Here is a 23960-nt window from a genome sequence, read left to right as displayed (position 1 = left end):
CAGAGGAGACACAGACATTGGAACAACTAACCAAAGATGTTCATGCAACTCTAGTAAATAAAATAAATGGGTTGGCTAACGGCATAAAGGAGATCAAGAAGACACTAGAAGAGCATAAAGAGGAATTTAAAGAATAAGTAGAAAAATAGCAGAGAGATATCACAGAGATTAAAGATGCTGTAGACCAAATAAAAATATATTTTGAAGAGTAAAGAAAAATATACCCTCACTCACTTGTTAAATTTCATATTTTAGTGTCCACCTTAATAAATCTTTACAGTCCATGTGAAATATTGTAACATAGGGAACTATGCAACATGTACTATATTGAAAGGCAAATCGAATAGCAAAGGACTAACAATTTGGGTTCTGCATTATTGATGTATGCAAGTCTGGAAGCAAAAGACAGAATCCTGTAGTATTTCCAGAATAACATTTAACTTTCCCACCGTGAATAGAAGTAGCTCATGTAGTGCAGGCCAGTTACACACAAATGGGCAGCTCCTATAAAAACAAGAGCAGTCTTCTGGTCTGTCTCTCATCATCACAGAGGGTTTATCTCCACTGTAGTGCTGGCCCGAACTTCCTCTACAAGGAATTGGAGTAGACATTCTTGCATAGTAAACAGTCCTGGTTGCTTTCAGTTCTACAGCATGACTTGTTCCAATATTTATATTGACATTTCAATGAGTCACCTATTTCACCTTTTATTCCAATCAAATGGCATCCAAAAGCATCGGTGGCTCATTACCCTGACTGCATGTGATCCAAAGGCTTGGCCTGGCCCAGAGTTGGGGCAGTTAATCAGTTGAAAGAAGTCTCTCTGAAGTACACTATGTGAAGAAGGTCCAGGAATTGGCCATTTTTCTGGTTCTACTTTTTCTCTCATCTTCTCACCCACAATTTTCACCTCTGTGCTGTTTTTCAGTGCCTCTAAACTGAGATGAACTTTTATGGTGAGAGCCTGAACACAGAGGAAACCAGCAATGAGAGAAATAGGCAAGAAACCTTATCCAACCATCTTTCTCCTAAAAGAAGTCCTATTCCAAATTCTTTATACTGAGGTAATATTCAATTTGGTGCCTAATATATTCTTTAAGCGTTGCTTCTTCCACCAGGTACAACCGCATGCTTGCAACACTGCATCATGCTGGTATTAAGTTCTGCTTGAAGTAGTTGATTGATCTTTTCACCACGTCCTCAATAATCATATGAACAATCGAAGTTCAATTAAGGATTTCCTCTGCCTCATCCTCTTCCCAATCCTCAGCCTCTCCCTTGAACTCTAAAAGAACCTCTGCTATTACCATCCTCACTTCTTGCACTGGAAACTTCCTCTTGATCATCTTTTATTCTATCTCGCCTCCAACTTCTTGTGTCATTTCACCTATTGCTATGTGCTGATTTATTTGTTTCAAGTGGACATCTTGAGCTGTTCTGGGATCCTGATTTCTCTTAACTCTCTGTTCTTAACATCATTTAAGTGGAATGGTACTCACTTGTGTTTATTAGCTCTCTTTTGTTGACTACTTGACTCAACTTCATCACCACTGGTATTCTCACCAAGACCATCCACTTTTGTTTCCTAGTTTTCTTTGCTCTTACTCTTGGTTTTCTTTTCAACCTTCTCTTCTTTTTCTTTTCTATTTTGTGGCTTCTTATTTCCTTGACTTATAATACTCTGACGTCCAGTGTTCACTAATTCTCTCGGTGTTGGCCAATTTGTCATATCACTGAAATCACTAGCCTTGTTGGATTTCTTTGTCCTGACTTTTCCTGCTTTTATAATCTTGGGGAAATTGAGTTTGGCTCCTGCCCCACCCCCAAGCCACTACTCACAATGACTGACTAAGGAACCCATGGGTGCTGCCTGCCTGGAGGCTGGTCAGCCCCAACAGCTGGCCAAGGGGGGTGGAAGAGTAACAAAAGTGCTAAAATGGAAGCTTTTTAAAGCTGTCCGAAACTGCTGCCTTGACGGCTTATAGGTGAGATCTTCAAATCTTTGGAGGATAGATAATTATCAAAATACATATACTGTCCCAAAGTATAGGAAAGAAATGGAGGTGTGATGTTAAAACGTGACCAAGTGACACACAGAAGAGAATGTTAAATCTCACTCTAGATCATAGATAAAATTAACCAAAACAAACCACAATATACAGTTTTTGAACATTTTCAAACTAACTTTGATGTGGACACCCACATTATGAAAGAGAAAATAGGTTTTTATTTGTGTAAATGCATTTTTTGAGTTTGAATTCATAAAATTTATTTTGTATTAATTTTTATTGGCAATGACGTTGCTTTGATGAATGAGACAACCCAAAATAAAGGGATGGCAACTGCAGTCATATAGCAGACAGGTTTTAAAAAATTGTGATCCAAATAGGATAAATTGTTGCAATTCAAAGTTTTCCACAGTTTTCCTTACAATTTTTAGGTTAAATTAATCTAGAAGTCTGCAAAAAGAGTGTGTTTTGTCCCAGAATTTAGTAGCATGATCAACAATTTCCAGCACAATAATTGTTCACAGTCTCTACATGGAAATTGCTCAATTTGGAAAGTGTTTAATTGTCATTTCTTTCCAACAGTTAGAGGGCATGGATCCATTCTATGGCGATTAGGTGGAGACATTATAGCATCAGTTTTCCTTCACACTGATGTGCTTACAGTGAATGACTGCATATCTGCCAAATTATTTGAGGATAGGTTGAAAACTGATTTAAGTACAACTTATTCTTCTTTATTGTGGTATCAATATCATTCTGGCTTCATAAGACAGTTGGGAGCTATTCTCTATTTTTCTAATCTCTGGAAGATTAATTTAGGATTAAATAAAATCAAACCACAAGAGGTTAAGCTACCTCAATAACAAAGTAAAAAATTTAAACTTCTTTTCTAACTCTTCAGATTAACTACTTTTTTTAAAAAAAGAGGAACTTATAAAAATAAATACTATTTTGATTTTTATGAGAACACTTGCTAAAGTAATTTCATGAAATGATTTTTCTCATTTCCAAATACCTGCTGTGTGGATTCCACCTTTTCACAGATCTGAGTCTACCTTGTTCAACATCCCTCCACTGTTTAATTTTTTTAAAATATCTTTTCCGGCTAAGAATAAGCACTTCTAAGACTTCTTCAGTTTCCTCACCAGCACTACCAATGCTTTATTTCTCCCACAAGGGCCATATTTCATGAATATACTAAGCTTTTATCACTTAAGGACAGCTACTGCCTGAGAGAAGGGAAGAGAAGAAGGGAGCCAAGGTAAGTCATGAAGGAGGGGAAACCAGCTCTGCTCCCTCAGAGGTACCGCCACTGGCTCTCACACACCAGGCTCTTACTGCATTCAATTCAAATTCATGCCACCACAAAACTGTAGATGCCTCTGTTACATGAACCTCTGAGGTTGCTCCCAAAGCATAGAAACTATGCTATTAAATCCCTTAATGACAAGGGTCTACTAAACTTCAAATAAATGCCATTATGTTTATCGTTCACAATGAAGGTTAGGTTTGTCTTTTTTTCAGAGTTCTAAGACATTTCACTCTGAGTCGATTAGGATTAACTCATCAAAAATATCCCACAGCATGTATTTGTTGCCACCTACTTAAAAATTTGTTATATCTGAAATTTGTGAGGGACTGTATACTCTAATAATATAAGTATACTCAACCATGAATAATGTATGGACGTCTTCAAAATAATATTGTGCAACACCTTATAGATCACCCAACATTAAATAATTCATTTGCTTAGTGCTCTTATAAATAAGGGTTATCAGTCCCATTTAACACATAAGGAAGCTCAGACAAACTTAACTAGCCTTTACAGGACCTCATGGGAAATTGTTGCTAGATACAGAATGAACAAACAAAAATTCTTAACTGCAAGCCATTCTTTTTCTGTTCCTTGGATTTTGATTTTCTATGACAAATTATTTTTCTCATTTTAGCTGGTTGAACATGACCTACTATGAATATTGAAATATATTTAAAAGTATAACCAATACATAGATATACACAGACCAAATAAGAAAGTAGAAAATCATTTAGGTCTAAACAACTTGAAATTGTCTACAATTATTACATGTGGAAAGAGAATCCTCCCTAGTCTTGAAAATGTTTAACTGAATCCAAAATACTGAAGTGATCCTTAAGCTTCCGTGTTTAAGATCCATCTGTCTAAGGATCTTAATTTTTAACAGTTATCCCCAGGAATTCCTAAGGCAATTATTCCACCTACCATATTTTGAGAGACAAGATAGCACAGTGGTTAAGACTCATGCTTGTTTTCAGATGGACCTGGGTTAAAAATCACTTGTCTTATATTGGATTCCTTTAGAAGCAGACCATGAAACTAGATTTCAGTCCTAGTTTGGGAGGTGATTTCAGGCAGAAGGGAATAAAATCAATGAAGGGTGTTAATAATCAGCCTAATAACAGTGAGTAATTTTAGTGATCAGTCCCACTAATGACCTCTGGGGGACAATTATGCCTCAGAGCTTCTCATCCCATGCAAGAGGTGAGAAAACGTGGGTCTATAGCCACTAATTTCTGTTTGTTATTTGTTGATGCTGTTCACAGATCTTCAACTTCCTAGTTCTTCCAGCTTGTCCTATGTGGGTTTAGCCTACTGTGATGGCCAGAAATAGCTCTCATTCAGAGTGACGTGTAGGTAAGAAGCTGTGCTTGATGTACAAAGTTGCAGATATGTACGGGAACAGTGTGCACAGAGAACATGTAGGTGGGGAACCAATGGCATCAGCTACAATTCACTCCTCAAATCACACAGATCCACTCAGGCACCATGTTGAGTTCACTTTCCCCTATTAGGAATTCTCCAAATCGTGGCCAGACAAAATTGTTTTAAAATACAGACAAAACAAAATCGTGAGTGGGACCAGATGTAGTTCCTATTACTGCAGCTGGTCCCAAAGATCATAATTAATATTCATTATCTTCCTCTATTATGCTTTCTATTTTCCTCTCACCTTAAGCTGCTCTAGATTGTGTGCCAGGTGGAGTAATACAAACTGTTATCTCTAATTCCTCCAGTTAAAATTTTTGTCAGGTTTAGTGGCTGCATCTACTTCTTCATGGCCATCACTGGACATTGAGAGCAAAGAGACATCCCCAGTAAATCCCCTGAGATCCTTTGATCTCACAATATAGCAGCAATAATGCCTCCTCTTATGATAATCAAACACCTCAGGCACCATAATAATTCCTATTTTCACCTATTGATTTAGTTCTTAATGACTAGGTGGCAGCAGTAGCTTTAGGTTTAATGGAACCTGTACTGCATCCTCTGGTACAAACCTTCTTTCCCAGGAATAAGCCTATAATCCAACAGAATATGATGTTGCAGAGACAGAAGGCACAAATTCTCCAAGTAGATCACTGAGAGTAGTGATAAGAAGAGACATTTCTTTCTTAATGCTATGGTTCCCAATCTGACATATTCTATCAGGGATGTATGCCATATAATGACTATAGGTTCAAAGTATATACCATAACTTCACACCCAAGGTGAAGTCTTAACTGCACTTACGGTAAGCCATTTCAGCAATCTATGAGGCTGACAGCTTCCGGATACTGCCATGTATTGTAGAATCAGTAGATCCCAAGATCCATACTTCCTTTAAATGAAGAGTAGATCATTTGGGTAAAAGGCAATGTTATTTTAGTAAATCAAACATTCTCTGAGCCTTTAGATTGTCATGCTAGTTGAGGCAATATGGCAGAGAAAATAAATCCATACCCAGTAAATGCCAATTTCAGCCTCTTCCAGGATGAAAAACTGATATAATCAGCTTGCTTACTAAGAGACTTCTTTGTCTTCTCAAAGTATAGTACATCACTAGAGATTTAGAGCTACTCTGCTGTCTTTAGTCCATTCCTCTAAGTCCAGGCCATCATGATCTATTGCGTTCATGGGCTCAATATTGTAGCAGTGAGGTTGGCAAGGGTGTGGCTCAAACTATCTTTTGGATGAGTTATGCTGTCTACCTATTGATTCAGTGCCTCTTCTGGGTGGATGCTTTCTGGTGGGTGTTACATGTGATAACGTTACATGCACTTTGTGCTCACTTTCACAGTTTCATCCTCATGTCTCTGGGCATATTATCTCTGCTCTTCCAATCTTTCTCCTTCAAGTCCTTGACTAAGACCTGGTATATTTTTCAAAACTCTGTCCTTCTTCACTCACTAGACCAATGTGAGTGAAACTGCAATGTGGCAGCAATCCACTTACTGTTTATGCAAATGTATTGAGCTGACCCATTCATGAAACAGGCCCAGACTTATTTTTCCTTTTTTTAGCAGATCATAGATAAACCTGACAAGGACATGTCTGTGACATACAGGAGAGTTGTCAGTGCAACAAGGTAGCTACCATGGGGATCTGGACCATCTTTTTGTATAACTTATTTGTACATTCAGGGCATACCTGGTCCCAATTTTGAATGTACTATTTCCATTTTATGAAGGATCGCTGCCCAACATTACAGCATGGTGGACTTAACAACATTCAGTTTTTGATGGACAGTTCTAGTTGCCTAATCATTTGATGTCCCCATGTTCAGATACTTAATCTCTACAAGAACTCAGCAGTTGCCATCATCTGTGTTTTAATCTATGAATAATTCTCTATCTCAAATAGTATGGCCTTGCTCTAGAATCTTAGGGAATGGAATCTAGAATCTTTCCATTGCGACTCAAATATTGGGACTCAAATATTGGGAGAAAATCTACAATTCAATGAATCTACTGAAGAAACTGCTAACAACACTGAATATGCTGGGTCATAGGATCCAAGTGGTAGGGCCACTTGTTCTAGTGTCAGAACATATTGCAGAAGCTTCCCTTGCTCTAGGCACCACTCAAAATTGGCATTATTCCAAGTCACCCAAGAAATAGGTTGAGCATTATTCCCTATAGCTTTTTCCAAACTCTAAGGGGTTTATCAAGACCTGTGCTTATTAGTACTAAGAGGTGCAAAGTGAAATAAGTTGACGTTCACCTTGAACAATGGCACCAAACTTTTGGATCCCCCAAACTTGAAATGTCTGTGAATTGTGTAGAGAAAATCTCCCCACCCCCTTTGTCATGCATGTATCTTACCAGTTTTTCCAGCGTACTTATCATTTCCTATTCATATTTGATGTACATGATGTCATCATTACAGGACATCAACAGGATGTTCTGCAGTGTGTCAAGATTATCACTGTAACAGGGAGCAGTAAAATCATCAAAAACCTAGGGAAAAGCTAGGATATGCTTTGCAGTTCATTCTACAAACAACATTTGCTCTTTCTTCTTGATGGACATTGAAGAGGATACATTATACCAATGGCTATATGCTAAATTTCTGAGGGTGTTTTGACTGTGCTAACTAAGATTCTACTTCCAGCACTTTTGCTCTGATTGAGACTAACATTTGGTTAAGTTTATGTAGTCTACCCTCACCTGCAGTGGTTTCTGCAAGGTCCAGATTGGAGATGTGATGATAACTACCACTCTGCCTTCTTTAAGTCTTGGTGGGTGACACTGATCTCTAATATTTTATCTGAGATGTGACATTGCTTCTGATTTACTACCTGGGTGGGTTTCTGGGTATTTCAGTGGCTAATGACTCTCTCTGACTTTTTAGGAAACCTGCACTTTTAAGTAGATCCATCCTGATCATGTGCCGAAGAACTGAGGAAAATGGCAAGGTGGGTTTGTGAACCGACTAGACTTACTATGAGACTGATCTCAGCCAGGACTATATTATCATCTGGCTTCCATATGACCACACTCTGGCACTGTTACACTGATAGCATTTTGGGTCACCTGGTAATAGTGTTAGCTCAAACCCATTATCCAACAGCTCTTGAAAAATCTGGGTATTATCCTTTCCTTATTGTACAGCTACTCTAGGAAGTGGTTGTGGTTCCTCTGGGGAAAAATTAGGGGAATTACAACTACATGTATTTGTACTGCAGTAACTGTCTTCAAAGAGATCTAGCATTTCTCTCAGTCAATAGACTCTAGTTCTGAGAACTAACTCAGGTATGGAAACTGGACAAGGGATTGTGATTTACAATTATAGGGACTTACAACAGGCTTCTTCTCACCTGCCCTTGATATCTGTGGTTGCATAAATCAAGCAATACCCTCATTGGCTACCTATTTATCTCAACCCTAGGAAAACTATGAACTATGGCTTTTGCCATAGATCTTTGTGAGTCAAGGCTGCCATTATTGTCCATTATGTAATCATGTCTACTTCACCTGAAATTAAATACTGCAAGGTTACATCCTTTCTCTTCTTGGTTCTGTTGACTCTGAAATTCCAGAATCGTAGTATTACCATTCTCATTAAAGATTCCAGTTCCATACCAGCATCAACACTGGATATAGAAGCCAGCTATCCCTTAGCTTCTCAGTGATGATAAGGCTACTTTCATTAGCACAGTCCTTACTATTTTAGTGAAGTAAGTGTTGAGAACATAATCAACTGTATTTTCTTGATAATGGAAGGCTTAAATACTAAATCCATTCCGATATGTCCATCTCTCAGAACTATTTGACCCTTCATTAATAGTCTGCCAAGGCAGTTCTAGAATTTCTCTATCATTTAATGCCATTATTGTTTCCAAAATTCAAGAAGCCCTTCTAGCAGCATGTTAAGACCAACTCTAAGCATTTTTACCAAAATGTCAAATCATGAGTTATGGAAGAGAGTCCCATATCAATAATTAATCCCCCTGACATGCTGCTTTATAGTCCATCCTCCTGGTCTCTTACCCTCAAGCTCAATTCCTTGGCATGTTCTCTCAGTCACTGCCAATACAACATACTAGCCAACTCTAAAAGCCTGGTGAATAGTCCCTTTTCATAGTAAGAAGAGAAATTTCCTACTTATGACATGCTGAGGCTTTACTTTAGATATTAATCTCTAAATAATGAAGGAAGGTGGAGCAAATCTTGAGAAAAAAAAACATCCGTTTGTAAGGACTTTGGCCTCTGAACAATGGGTGGCTGTTCTCCTCTAGTAAGGGGAAGGTAAGAACATTTGGGGGGCTCAACTTTCCTAAGTACATCTATCTTAATGTCCCATTTAAAGTATTAGGGTTCCATTTCTTCCCTATGAGGTCATAAGTTTACCATGGGAGAATGCTGGGACTGTGATTTCATTCACTTTGTAGCTACACCACTCTGTAATCAATTTTGGGTCTAATTTTCAGCACAATTTGCCCTCTGGATGTAATGAGATGTTAGTCTCATTAAATGCTACCATTGAGGTTTTCTTTATATATTCTGGACATTAAACCCTTATCGGATATGTGGTTTCCAATTATTTTCTCCCGTTGAGTAGGCTGCCTTTTCACATCCTTGGTAAAGTCCTTTGATGACCAAAAGTTTTTAATTTTGAAGAGATCCCATTTATCTATTTTTTTCTTTTGTTAATTGTGCTTTGGGCATAAAGTCTGAGAAGCCAATGCCTAACACAAGATCCTGAAGATGCTTCATACATTTTCTTCTAGGAGTTTTTTTAGTCCTGGTTCTTAAATTTAGCTCCTTGTTCCATTTTGAGTTAATTTGTATATATGATATGAGCTAGGGATCCTCCTTTATTCTTTTGCATGCAGATATCCAGTTCTCCTAGAACCAGTTGATGAAGAGACTATTCTCTATCATTCAATAGGAGGAAGTAGACTTGGCCAAAATCAATTAGCATAAGTCTTTTTCTGAACTCTCAAATTCAATTTCTAAGGTCTATAAATATCTATCATTGTGCCAATACCATATCGTTTTTACTGCTGTAACTTTGTAATAACTGTGAGTCCTCTGAATTTCTTCTTTAATTTCAAGATGATTTTGCAAATTGAATTGGCTTACTCTATCAAATATATTTGATGATTGGCTTTTCCATTTCTGTCAAGTAGGCTGTTATAATTTTGACTGGGAAGGTGTTGAATCTGTAAGTCATTTTGGATATAACTGACATCTTAACAATATTTGGTCTTTCAATCCATGAGCACAGAATGTCCTTCCATTTATTTAGATCGTCTTTGATTTCTTTTAGCAAAGTTTTATAGTTTTCCACATACAACCCTTTACATCCTTGGTAAGATTTATTCCTAGGTTTTCGATTCTTCTAGTTGCCATTGCAAATGGATTATTTTTCTTGATTTCCTCCTCTAGTTGCTCATTACTAGTATGTAGAAACACACTGATTTTTGCATGTTAATCTTGTACCCTGTCACTTTACTAATTTTGTTTATTAACTCTAGTGACTGTGTTATAGTTTTTTGTAACCTTCTATATATAGGATCATATCATCTGCAATTAGTGAAATTTTTACACCTTCCTTTCCATTTGGGGTGCTTTTTATTTCTTTTTCTTGCCTAATTGCTCTGGCTAGAATTTCTGTACAATGTTGAATAATTGTGGTAAAACTGGCATCACTGTCTTATTTCAGAGGAAAAGCTTTCTATCTTTCACCATTGAGTATGACATTAGACATATTTCATATATGTCGTTTATCATCTTAGAGTTTCCTTCTATTCTTAATGTTCCCAGTGCTTTTATCAAGAAAGTATGCTGAATTTTGTCAAATGCTTTTAGTGTCAATTGATTTGATCATGATCATGTATTATTTTCCTTTCATTTTGTTAATGTGGTATACGTGTTACATTAATTGATTTTCCTCTGTTGAAACCCCACATTTTATATATTTGTTATAGAAGCACCCTGCTTCTGGGTGCCAACATCTATATTAATTATCTCTTGCTTCATAACAGATTACACCAAAACCTAGTGTCTTAAAGCAACAAAAATGTACTATCTTAAACGATTCCCGGGAGTCAGGACTCTGGAGCTGCTTACCTGGGAGGTTCTTGCTCAGGGTTTCCCAAATGCTGCAGTCAAGATATGGGCTAGAACTGTATCATAGGAAGCTACAGGATCCAATTCCAAGATGGTTCACTCCCATTGATGTTGACCCGAAGTTTCAATTTCTCACTATTAAGATATCTCCATAAGGATGCTAGAGTGTCTTTGCAACATGGCAGCTAACTTCCCTCAAAACATGCAATACAAGAGAGAACACAAGGAAGAATCACAATGCCTTTTATGACCTAGTCTTGGGAAGTCACACAGTGTTATCTCTCTCATATTCCATTTCTTAGATGTGATAATTAAACCCAGCCCTCATTCAAAGCATTACGCTGTACCTTTTGAAGAAAAGAGTTTAAAAGCATTTGTGGATTCATTTTAAAACCACCATATAGAGTATGTCTTATGATGTATAATGATCATTTACAACCCTTTTCTAGGACATAAAAAGTGTTCAAAAGCCTTTGTTGAATGAATGAATGAACATAGAAGGGCTTAACCATAAATAGGAAAATATCTAAAAAGAAGCTCTAAAACAAATATACTGAGAGGCTTTCCTCTCACAATGCTTACTAAGATATCATTACTATATATGGTTGAAATAAGTAATACTAATTTGCACATTATTTAACATATAATTGAGATATGCTCCTTTTATTTCAAATACAGTTCTCCCCATGCTCTTAGCCTCCAATTTATAACTTGTTGTAAGGCTTTCTGTACCTAGCAAAAACTATTAAATAAATTCTGAGAACATGCAGCCTATACCCCAGGGTTGGTCCAAGCTGTATGTTTAATGTAAATGTATTTCTAATATCTTTCTTGGTGACTGCTCTATGGTGTAACATTGGTGGGTGATCTGGATTTTATTTCATGTTGAGGTTTCCTACTCTCCAGGGATCCACTGAATATAAGTAAAAAAAAAAAACCTAAAACAGTCAACTCTGAAAATACCATGAGCTGTGTTTTTGTCACTTCTTGAAAGCTAAATAGAATTTGTTTTCTAATTAGCAAATGTTTATACAGAAATTTGAAGATGAAAAACTTTAAGAACTAAGTATTATTTTTATACCAAGGAACTACTTGGAAAGGAGTTCTCTGAGAAAGAAAAGAAACTGAAATAACTAGACTATATATGGAACTTTGCTCTATAATCTTAATGTGAGACAGGGTTTTGAAGATTACTACTTGTTTGAGTTCCATGAGTAACTACTGGGTTCCACTTGAAAAAGCAATACTCAACTTTTTTGTTGTTGAAGAGAATTTATTCTTAAAATGCACTTGCTCAATTATAGGTCCTTAAATGATGATTTAGTCTAATTTCACTTCACAAATTTTCCTTTAGATGTTTTGGAAACAAGGAAAGAAAAATTGTGCAACTTTTAGAATTCCTTTAAAAAATGTTTTAAAAGTTAAAGGCAAGTTAAATACTGTTTCAGGCAAATAGAGTTGCAAATATTATTTTTCAAGGGAACTGAAACTTCTGCAATTTATTGTAATTTTTTGTGAATTTAAATAAATTATACTTAATTTTGATGTTCTTTTTTCTTCTTTTTAAATTTTTTGTTGTATAGTATAACATATATGCAAAGCAAAGAAATAAAAAAAGCAATAGTATTCAAAGCACTCTTCAACAAGTGGTTACAGGACAGATCCCAGAGTTTGTCATGGGCTACCATACGATCCTCTCAAATTTTTCCTTCTACTACTCTAGAATATAGCAGGCTAGAGGGCTTAAATACTTTTTTATCATCACAATCAACTTTTTTTCCTTCTTTTTTTGTGAACAGTAATATATATACAAAAAAAAGCTACAAATTTCAAAGCACAGGACCACAATTAGTTGTAAAACATACTTCAGACTTTGATATGGGTTGCAATTTCACAATTTTAGGTTTTTACTTCTAGCTGCTCTAAAATGCTGGAGACTAAGAGATATCAATTTAATGATTCGGAATTCATATTCATTTGTTAAGTCCTGTCACTTATGTATAATTCCACCATCATCTTTGTTCTTTCCATACCTCTTTTTGGAGTTGTTTGGGCTATGGCAATTCTAAATTTTTGCTATTAGAAGGGTCTGTCACTAATATGGGGTAGGGAGCTGGAACTATCTGATGTTCTGGAGAGACTGGGCTAGGTTTCAGGACTTATCTGAACCAGGAACCCATCTGGAGGTTGTAGGTTTCTGGAAAGTTACTCCAGTGCCTAAAACACTTGTGGAATCTTACACATTGCCCTAGGTGTTATTTAGGATTGGCTGGAATGGTCCTGGTTGGGAGTTGGCAGGTTATGTTAGGTAGCATAAGAGCAACCTCCAGAGTAGTCTCTTAACGCTATTTGAACTCTCTCTACCACTGATACTTTATTAATTACACTGTTTTCCCCCTTTTTGTCAGGATGTAATTGTTGATCCCATGGTGCCAGGTCCGGATTCATCCCTGGGCGTCATCTCCCATGTCACCAGGGAGACATTCACTCCTTGATGTCATGTCCCACATGGGAGGGGAGGAGGGCAATGATTTCACTTGCAGAGTTGGGCTTAGAGAGACTTAGGCCACATCTGAGCAAGAACAGAGGTCCTCCAGAAGTAACTTTTAGGCATACGTATAGGTAGTCTAAGCTTCTCCATTACCTACATAAGCCTCACAAGAGTAAGCCTCATGATCAAGGGCATGGTCTACTGATTTGAGTATCCCTAAAGTTTGACATAGTATCAGGGTTCCCTGATGGTAAGGTTTAATAGTTCCATATTTTTTCTCCCCTCCCTCAGGGGACTTTGCCACTACTTTTTGACTATCTGGTTAATCTTGTAAATATTATTTGAGCTATTAAATAAATGAATTCAGGGATTAATTGCTTGAAATTTTCCTTCATAGTGTTTTAACTGTATATAACCATTTGATCCTTCACATATATAATTGGTTAGTTCATTCTTCTTTAGAATTTACACCTGTTTTCAGCTCTTATACTCCATATGGCATAATTTTTGTGTCCATGTCTTCCCCTTCATATTGTATGTGAAGTATAGTATAATGCAAGCTATTGACACGTATTCATTTTTTCAATATTTTCCTGAGATTTACGTCATTCAAAATAAAGTTTCAAGCCATAGAAGATACTTTTTAATCACATAGTCTCTACCCTCAAGAAACATAACTTTACTGGAAAGACCAAATGGTTAAATGGTAAATTAAAACAAATATAGAGAAATCAGAAGTTAGATGTGGGTGGGTGTGGAGTAGTGACATGGAAAATGATACGAATGCATTCTTCATGAATGTAAAGTAAGTATAAATTTTGAGTGCCAAATGAATAAGAAAAGGTATCAAAGAGGAGAAGAGAGAAGTGGAGATTGTTAGCTGAACCTTGGATTATAGAGCAGATTTTGTTAGAGAGAGAGGTCAGACTATTTCCTGGTAGAAGAGACACAAGAGTCAAAGACAGCAGAAGACTGCAGAGCAGATGTGCTGAGGACATAGGCTACCTGTATGGAACAGATAAGTTTAAAGAGGCTAAATAAAACATATTTTCTTTATTTTTAATGACCTATTGTGATGGTTACTTTTATGTATCAACATAACTAGATTATGATGTTGAGATACTTGGTCAAACATCGGCTTGGTTGTTGTTGTGTATTTTGTAGATGGGATTAGCATCTACAATCAATTGACTTTAAGTGAAGAAGGTTGCCCTTATCCAATCAGTTGTAGGCTTTAAGAGCAAAGAATGGGAGAGTTCCAGAGAAGAAGAAATTCTGCCTTAAGACTGCACCCTCTGTTCCTCTGAGTTTCCAGCTTGCTGAACTCCCCTATGGATTTTGGAATCAAGATTTCAATATCAGTCTTACCTGAATTTCTAGTTTGCCAGCTTGATCTACAGAATTCAGACTTGCCAGCCTCCATATTCACATAAGCAAATTCCTTAAAATATATCTCAATATATGTGCACGTGCACACGCACACATATGCATACAAATTCTTTTGATTCCTTTTCTCTGGAGAATCCTGACTGATGGACTGACTTAGGTTCCTATAAAGTTTTAAGTACTGAATACCTTCTATTTCATATTTCCGTTGTTTAAGTCTTTGGAAAACACTGTTCATGGTTGTTTCATTTTCCTAGCTGCTAACACAAGTACCATTCAATGGGTTGGAATTTACTAGCTCAGGGTTTTAAGGCTAAGAGAAGTTTAAGATCTAGATTTCAGCAATGCAGTGCTTTCTCCCTGAAGTCTGTGGCATTTAGGGAATGGCTACTAGCAAGCCTTCCTCACTGGCTTTTCTGTAACATGACAGTTTATATGGCAGCACTTTCTCCTTTCTCTTCCATGTTCCATTTACTTTCAACTTCTGGCCACTCCTTGTGACTCTTTCCATCTGACTTTCACTCTGCTTAAAAAAAAAGACTCCAGTAATCTGAATTAAAGTCACCCAATTCAATTGGGCTACACCTTAAAAGAAATAACATCCTGAAGAGATTTTACTTAAGATAGGTCTAAACCTATAGCACCAGCAGTTGGGACCTAACCCTGCTTTTTGTGGGGGGCATAATTCAGTCCCCAAAAATAATCATCAAGGTAAGAGGACAGAATTTCCATGAGTAAAGAGGTAGTAATTTCTGTTAACATGCCAAACAGCAGAATTAGATATGACTAATCTCTGGGTTATACCACTATGTCCAAAAACACTTTGACCTGAATTGTTGTGCTTCAAAACAGGTTTTTTCCAAATGAGTGAATTTAATAAAAAAAAAAAAAAAAATGGAGCTCAGAATTGAAAGATCAAATGAATGTTCCTTTTTTTTTTTTCATGATATCTACAGGAAGATATTTTTAATAATTCTGACCAAGGTTTCTGTCTTCAGGGTTTCGGCACATATTCCAGGATCTTAATTTTAAGGCTTGCTAGACACATTTCCTAAAGATTTCAATCAACTGTGGACCTCAGGGTTCTATCCTGATTTAGAGAAAAATTTTTTTGAGAAATATTCACACACATACAGTCCAACCATATTATATAATCAGCAGCTCACAATATCATCACATATTTGTGTGTTCTTCACCATGATCGTTTCTAGAACATTTAAAGATTTCCTACATCAGGGGTTGGGGGCAGAATTTTCAGTGATGTGAGATGTATTAAAATTTTAGCTGTGTGAAAGGGCATGGGTAAATGGGAGGGTTAGCATTCTCCTGAACTAGTCGACATTATTCAGAAATATAGTATCACAAATAGGCAAGAAATATATGAATTACAAGGTTCTGACTTCATTGTTTAACCTAATTTATTCAATGCCCATTGATGAAGCATCAACTCTAAGCCATGCACAGGGCTGAGGGCTGGAGATACAACAGCAATTAAGACTAGCACATTCCCTGTTCTCACTTGCTGTAAAATGTGAGAGATAAACAAGTAAAAAAAAATACAGCATCCTCTATTTAGAGACAGGCAAAATTACATGAGGTTTATCTTCAAAACCCTGGGAAATTACAAAATCAGACATACACCTGTATCACTCAACTACAAAGCATGGTTCTCATTTTAAGGTAGAGGGAATACCCCACAGGTTTAAGATAACAGAAAGCATTCTGCTTGTAATTTCTTTTATGGTTCTGGTGTACATTTTAGACAGTTCAATTGCATGGCAGAAAGTTTTACTTGTTTTTTTTATGAACTCTATATGTCATTTATCCCTCGAGAAAGTTGTAAAAACAAATCACCAAAGATACTAGGAAGAATAAAAAGGGCAGGGTGAGGGGCTGAGTGGAAAGGACAGATAAGTGCTTGGTTTGCTTCTGATGCTACTGCATGTTTCCATTCTTCACTCAGTAACAAACCCCATGAGAACAGCTGGTTTGAAAGGATGTACAGACCCTAGAAAAAGCCATGTTTTAATCAAAATCCCATTTTGTAAAGGCAGAATAATCCCTATTCAATACTGTATGTGTGAAACTGTAATCAGATCAGCTGCCTGGAGATGTGATTTGATCAAGAGTGGTTGTTAAACTGGATTAGGTGATGACATGTCTCCACCCATTTGGGTGGGTCTTGATAAGTTTCTGGAGTCCTATCAAAGAGGAAACATTTTGGAGAATGAGAGATGCAGAGAGAGCCGAGCAGAACGACATAGCCACGAGAAGCAGAGTTCACCAGCCAGTGATCTTTGGACTTGAAGAAGGAACATGCCTCCAGGGAGCTTCCTGAACCAAGAAGCCAGGAGAAGCAGCTAGCAGATGTCTCTGTACTTGCCATGTGCCCTTCCAGATGAGAGAGGAACCCTGACCGTGTTCACCACAGGCCTTTCCAGATGACAGAGAAGCCCTCACTGTGTTCGCCATGTGCCCTTCCACTTGAGAGAGAGATCCTGAACTTCATCGGCCTTCTCGAACCAAGGTATCTTTCCCTGGATGCCTTTGATTGACATTTCTATAGACTTGTAATTGGGACATTTTCTTGGCCTTAGAACTGTTAACCAACAACTTATTAAATTCCCCTTTTTAAAAGCCATTCCATTTCTGGGATACTGTATTCCAGCAGCTAGCAAACTAGAACACACAGGGTAGGAAAAGAAGACATTAACTGACCCTAGTGAAGAAAGTAGACATTGAGAGCCTCAAAAATAAAGTGAAACAAGGTTTCCGAGGAAAAGCCCCAGGCATGAAACCATACAATGCTTATGCAATGCAATGCTTATGTGCATTGTTGTGAATTGCGTGGATTCATAGGTGTAAAAACTGTGGGAGATTTCAGAGTGAAAATGAACTGTTACTTGATAAAATAAAACATAACTTAGCAATTTAACTTACAAAGCCCCGAAGATGGCAACAATGAAGGTATTTTCTTTGTCTTGGAAAAAGTAAATACTGACAAACTCTGCAGCATACAACCCTAAGATCACTACTTATCCAGGTCTACCTGAGCTATTAGGACCCTGTGTTAGAAACAAATGAGAGCTAAACCATCTGGCTATCAGAAACTTCTTTGCCATATCTATTGTTGTTAAATTAACCTCAACAAACTAGGATCTGAAAGATGGCAAATGGGCCAGCCAGTGGGACAACTGATCAAACCAGGACTCTGGCTGATGACAGCTCTCTGCTTTACCTTTGGAGCCAACTGAGCTCCAGCATCTGACTCCAGCATCTGGAGTCCTTAAGTCTTCTGTTTCCTAACCTCTCAACTTAAAATGCGTTTAAACTTTTTATACAAGTGCATTTCTTATCTAGTGAGTGATGGGGGTACCTAGGGATGGGTGCTTTATACCTTAATCATTATTGTATGTATTTCTTTTTCACTGCTCAAACCACAACCATGTTTGGTTACCTAACTTTTGGAGCCCAGCGCAAATAAAAATATGGAGCCTCAGTTCAAAAAAGAAGAAATGTTAGAGGTACTAAAATAGAAAGCTTTTTCCTTTCTCCTATATTCTGTCTCTTGCATCGTTACGTGTCATGCAGGTTTTATTTGCTATTTAATATTATTCTAAATTTTAAAAATGAGTTTATCAACATGAATGTTACTATTCATCTTTATATTGCACAATACACCAGTTTTAAATGTAATTATAATGGTTTGGAGAATCATCACATTTACACTATTTGTGTTCTGTGGCTAATATATATTTGCGTGTTACATGAACAGCAGAACATTGCAAAAATTGAACTCAACTGTTCTTATTTCACTTCTTGATACACACACATGCGCTTAACATCTTTCACCTTTGGTTTACTAAGAAAGGACTGAAAGGAAAAAGAACTATGATTGTTCTGTCTTTCCCTTTCCTCCTATGGCATCATTTTCAGCATAAGTGATTGTCTGACAAGGTTGTCAAATGAATAAGAATGAGTATGCTAGAGTTATTTGTTTGCTTGATTTCTTAGAATGAAATTGCCTTTTTTTTCAAAACAAGCTCTGATTCTACAGAAAGTGTGACCTTTCTGTCCACTTGCTTGCTCAGTTATAGGCACGGCAAGCTTACCGTGTACTTACTTTGAGTAAGTCCACTGGAATCCTATGCTAGTACAGAATTGCGAACACTATCACAAGGGGAGACAACAGGGAACCTACTTGTATGTATTCTCCTGTTCATGCTTATGCTGCTTTGTCCCATCAAACTGCACTTTGAAAACAGAAATTCAAAGATAAAATTATTAAAAACTTCAAGGAGGTGATCACAGAGCATTAGACCAAGCATGGAACACTTCTGAATGGGGTTCTGTGGCTGGACAGGTTGCATACCTACAAAACTATCCCTGACCATAACCACCTACATTGTAGTAGTCAAACATGGTTACTGAACCAGATTTAATGAGAGGTCAGAAAAACTTTCCCTAAAACCTAACCACCATATTCCTGAAAACTACAGTATTGCCAAAGATCATTTTTTTTTAGCAAATAGAAAATTATTTAGATACTTGTGTGGAACAATTTAAAAGTGATTGCTTGACTTAAATTCAAATGTCCATGAGAATAATGCATTGGTTAATGTTGTTTGTTTGTAGATATTTTGTTTCTAGGAGTTTTCCAAACTTTTGGGCTGCAGCCAGACAAGAATTATACTTGGGCTGACTCCAGTTCTGAAGATTGTGGACCCAAGCCTACCTTTCAAGGTCAAGAACCAGGGACTGTTTGGCTTTCTGGAAGTATTACACTTGAGCAAGAAAAGGTCTCAATGACCTCAGCATTGAAGAAAGAAATCTGAAAGTTCATTGATTTGTAGCACCTCATCTCCTACCCCTTCAAGCTCACATAAGGGAAATCCATTAGATTTTAGGATAGAAGGAAATTCATAGCACATAGAAGTTGATGTTTTTAAACCTCTGCTTAAATATGAAGGAGAAAAGGCTTGGAAGTCAGGGGTAAAAGGAGAATTAAAAGATCCAAATTTACTAAGGAGAATCTGGCCAAAGAGCATTGGATCCATGGGGAATAGTAGGTAATCATGAATTTGTGCGTTCTGCAAATGACCTTAGATCTAATGCCAGTCCCATGACTCTATGAGAGCCACACCATCTTGTATTTCATTAGTGTTTGTCACAGGGGTAATAACTCTTGAGTTATGTAGCTACCTCCTCTTATTTGGCCTATGAATGTTAGGATAATGTCCATAGTATTTCCAACATCTCTAGAAGACAAGAAAAAATTAGTACTCAGTTATATGAAGGGTAAAACTGAAATTCAGGTAGATCAAGAAGATAACATAGAAGGCATTGATTTGGGCAATGATAAAATCAAGAGTAAATCCTTAATTCCCTGCTCTCCAAACCCATACTCTCCATTCACATACATTTTGGTCTCTACTTTGGAAGTTTTTTTTATGGTCTTAAACAGATTTTTATAAGTTCTGTGTAGTCTCTGCATGCTGTTACATATGTTTTAGTAATGCTGATTTTAAGTTTTGCATGTGTTTTATTCTATTCCCACAGTAGTCTTAAAAGTAGGACAGGAATTATTTAAAGGGGAAAAGAGATTATTCTTTCAGTTTAAGAGTCCCAATAGGATGGGGGAAATTTGGAAAGTGTAAAGGTTCTATATTCCTATTAAGTGTGACTCAAAAGCCACCCTTGGTTTTGCACCATCTCTATCTATAATTTTACTTTTCCTTAGGATTTTTTTTCAGACTTGCACAGCAGCTAATCCTCATAAAGGAAAAGCCACACATGAAATTTAAACTCCAACACTTTTGTTAAAATTCCTGTAGGAAAACATCTTCCCCCTTCTCCTTGACCATATTAAATTGACTACACAGAACAAGAGTCAAAATTCTTCCTCCAAAATTCACCTTTGGATAAAATCCAACATTAACACTAAAAATTTACAGAAAATAAGGTGTGATCAGATGTATATTAAACTGAAATATACTTTTGTGGTCTTTAGAAGTAAGACTACATGGGAGAAAACATTATTATGGAAAAAAGAGTAACAACACACACATCTAATTTAGCTACTTACCTAATTCTAATAAATGTCAAGGTATGTTAGATGCATACAGCTACACTTGTAAAAAAAAAATCCAAAGGAACCCTGTAAATGGGACCAGATTTTATGTTTTATTTTGTGCAAAAAAGGCCAGATTTCAGAAAGCTCCTTGTAGAAATTTTCTCCTCAAATCCTTTGCTAGCAAGTATTGAAAGAGAAAGACAAAGGCTTATGGACAAAAGGTCTACAGAGTCCTTTTATGGTTGATTCATCAAGCTCATCAACTCTTAAAAAAACATCAAGACCAGTGGATGTCACATTCTGCTCCACAGTCTTAGGGCACTTCAGAGGCCCTCTTAGAAAACAAAGGAAAAAACATGGATATGGAACATCACTCCACTGCCCCCATGTCAACAAGATAAGTTCTCTTTTTTAACTCAGTTTTATAGTTTGAAAAAAGGTTGAAAATTCCTGGTATAATATATTCACTCATTTTTGTATGTAAAGAAATGAGCCCACAAGATAGTGTAGTGACTTTTCATTAGCACTCTGTTACTCAACATAGTACTGTAGATAGGTTTAGAAGCTGGAATGAGCAACCAGCTATAGTATCCATACCACACAAACTTGTGAAATAAAAAAAGTTATTGTCCAACTTCAAGAACCACTTACCACTTTGTAATGTTCAATTTGCTTATTTCCCCTTTGGGTATTAAAGCAGAGGCTGCAAGTTGTATGTGCAATATCAACCTTAATATACTATGCTCATCTACAATACTACATTTTGCAGCCTCCTTTGCAGCTAGATATGAGCTCCTGACTAAGTTCTGATCAATGAGAGGAAAGCAGAAATCAATGTGTGAGACAACCAAGAAGGCTCTTCAAAAAGACCTGATTCAGCTTAGGGGTATGTGCAGGTCTGAATCTGTGGTGGACCCCAGAAAAGCCAGGCCCTTTGATTCTCATTCAATATTGCTAGGTGGGAGTATTTTGATTGTTCCTATGAAGATGTGACCCACCCAATTGTGGGTGGTAACTTTTGATTAGATGATTTCCATGGAGGTGTGTCTCCACCCACTGAAGGTGGAGTTGCTTGCTGGAATCCTTTAAAAGAGGAAACATTTTGGAGAGAGTCCCTTTTGGTAGAGCCACGTGAAAGCCATCAGGCATCGCCATGTTCACCATGTGCCCTTCCAGCTGAGAGAGAAACGTTGAACATCGTTGGCCTTCTTGAACCAAGGTATCTTTCCCCAGATGCCTTAAATTGGACATTTCTATAGACTTATTTTGATTGGGACATTTTCTCGGCCTTAGAACTCTAAACTAGCAACTTATTAATTCCCCCTTTTAAAAGTCTTTCCGTTTCTGGTATGTTGCATTCTGGCAGCTAGCAAACTAGAACAGGGTAGGTCTGTTGACCCCTCTCTGCTTTCTTTCTTTTGGAAATTTGGAATGCAGATTTGGTAGTCAACAACAGTGAAAGAAGCCAAGAGTGACAAAACAGAGAGACATAAAGGTGTCTGGGTTTCAGATGACTTCTTAGGGCCACCACATCTACTCTCTTACTTATCAATCTTTTGTGTGTTCAAGCCAGTGTAAGCTCCAAACATACCTCATGTTTTATCTTTGTTTGTGCTTCCTAACTGGTCTTTTTCCTTACATTCATTATAAATAAATATTGATCACTTTCCTATTTTTTTCCCTCAGAGTATCAGGCTGGTATATTCATTCTAGAGCAACTATGACTGAAAATTAATCAATATTTCTCCATTCATGTAGGATTTATCAAGGACATTCACCACTTTTATAACTAATCAATTTAGTAGTTTCAGGTTTTTGTAAAGAATGTAGGAGAGACATGTTTTACCATTGGAGGATGCTTATTTATCCCTTGGATTTCACCTTGCACACAGACATCTACTTTAATTATTTAAGAAGTGGCTCTGCCTGAAAATTCTTGGTCTGAAAGGACAGGCTCCAGGAAAACCCAAGTGTTTTCATCAGAAATTGTTAGAGACTTTGAAACTCTACCAAGTGTACAGGTTGGTTGTTAAAAGTGATTTGTAGTTTGAGGTGCTAACTAAATTTTTGGAAATAACTTGAACTTGTGATTCCAAAACTTGAAATGTACATATAGAAATTCTCAAAAATATAGCAGGGGGGACACTTCTGATTTCGGAATCCTTGAATGGTAGACTTAAATTTTCATTGGAGACTGTGTGGTACAACTTCTTTATTTCTCCTATGTGTTAGTGGTTAGAATAAACTAGAACTCGGTTTTCTCTTGATCTCACATAGATCTCACATAGAGGATCTATTTTCATGCGCAAAAATGTTCTGCTGGTCCTGGGCCAATCAGAGATTCAACTCGGGATCCCTCACTGGATTCTGAGCGTGTGTGACCGATGATCTTTATTGCCCCACTTCCTTCTGGGGATCTATTCATTCAGCATAATTGAGAAGAAAAGAAAGGAAAGGTCGTTTGTTAGCTATTTGCTTTAATCTTTTTTGAGTCAAATTTCTCAGTGAGCCTATCATGTTTAGAAAGGACATAGCTGACTCTTGTAAGGTGTAGGTATGACCACTTTGAAGTTCACATTTTCTGGTCACTAGTTGGTTCCCAAATATTCAGATGGAGTAACTTTTATCCACAACTGTGCTTGGAGAACATGCTGTATATGCAGATGCTGATACTGATGTAGACAAAATGCAGACAATGTAGATATAAATGTAAATGTAGGTGTAGATATTATAATGTTTTCGTAGTGTATGGAAATTAATTACTTACATATATGCGTCTTTTCTTTTATAAGCCTCTTCAAGACAGAAAACTGATAACATTTATCTTTGCTATAAAGCACAGAGCCTGGCACCTACTTATAGAAGTTCCCATCATGAAAATTGTGATTTTAATCTCTAGGTAGGTTTGACACTACTTCATCACTTTTGTACTGCATATAAGTTCTTGGTTGTTGTTTTATGTAACGTTTACCTCAGGAAACCCAAAGCCATAATGCATTCATTCTAAAAAACAATTGAGCCTCTATGTTCCGGGTATGAAACGATGCAGACCCTGCCTTTCAAAGTTCTGAGAGTCTAGTGAACAGGTGCAGTGTTTTTCACATGCACAAAATTCTGGCGGTTCTCAGTA

General features: G+C 37.0%; 2 long non-coding RNA genes and 1 pseudogene across 5 annotated transcripts in view; 1 reads left to right on the top strand and 2 right to left on the bottom strand.

The window, feature by feature from the left end:
• The window catches only part of LOC143669685 (uncharacterized), a 104128-nt gene extending 93036 nt beyond the window's left edge, over window positions 1-11092 (bottom strand). Inside the window, exons 1-2 of one of the 4 annotated variants that reach the window (XR_013168973.1) lie at window positions 10881-11092; window positions 7128-7230 (exon numbers count right to left, since the gene is read on the bottom strand). This is a non-coding gene — a long non-coding RNA (uncharacterized LOC143669685). The other 3 variants (XR_013168975.1, XR_013168976.1, XR_013168974.1) reach the window with 3 other exon arrangements.
• On the bottom strand, window positions 340-2083 carry LOC143669860 (la-related protein 1B pseudogene; annotated as a pseudogene).
• The window catches only part of LOC143669687 (uncharacterized), a 67991-nt gene continuing 50778 nt past the window's right edge, over window positions 6748-23960 (top strand). Inside the window, exons 1-2 of the long non-coding RNA XR_013168978.1 lie at window positions 6748-6824; window positions 7657-7720. This is a non-coding gene — a long non-coding RNA (uncharacterized LOC143669687). The remainder of the gene's footprint in view (window positions 6825-7656; window positions 7721-23960) is intronic.

This window comes from Tamandua tetradactyla, chromosome 26 (assembly GCF_023851605.1).
Source record: "Tamandua tetradactyla isolate mTamTet1 chromosome 26, mTamTet1.pri, whole genome shotgun sequence".
In the NCBI taxonomy this organism is placed as follows: Eukaryota; Metazoa; Chordata; class Mammalia; order Pilosa; family Myrmecophagidae; genus Tamandua; species Tamandua tetradactyla.
Note: the sequence above shows the minus strand (reverse complement) of the source record. Positions and strands in the feature narration are given on the sequence as shown.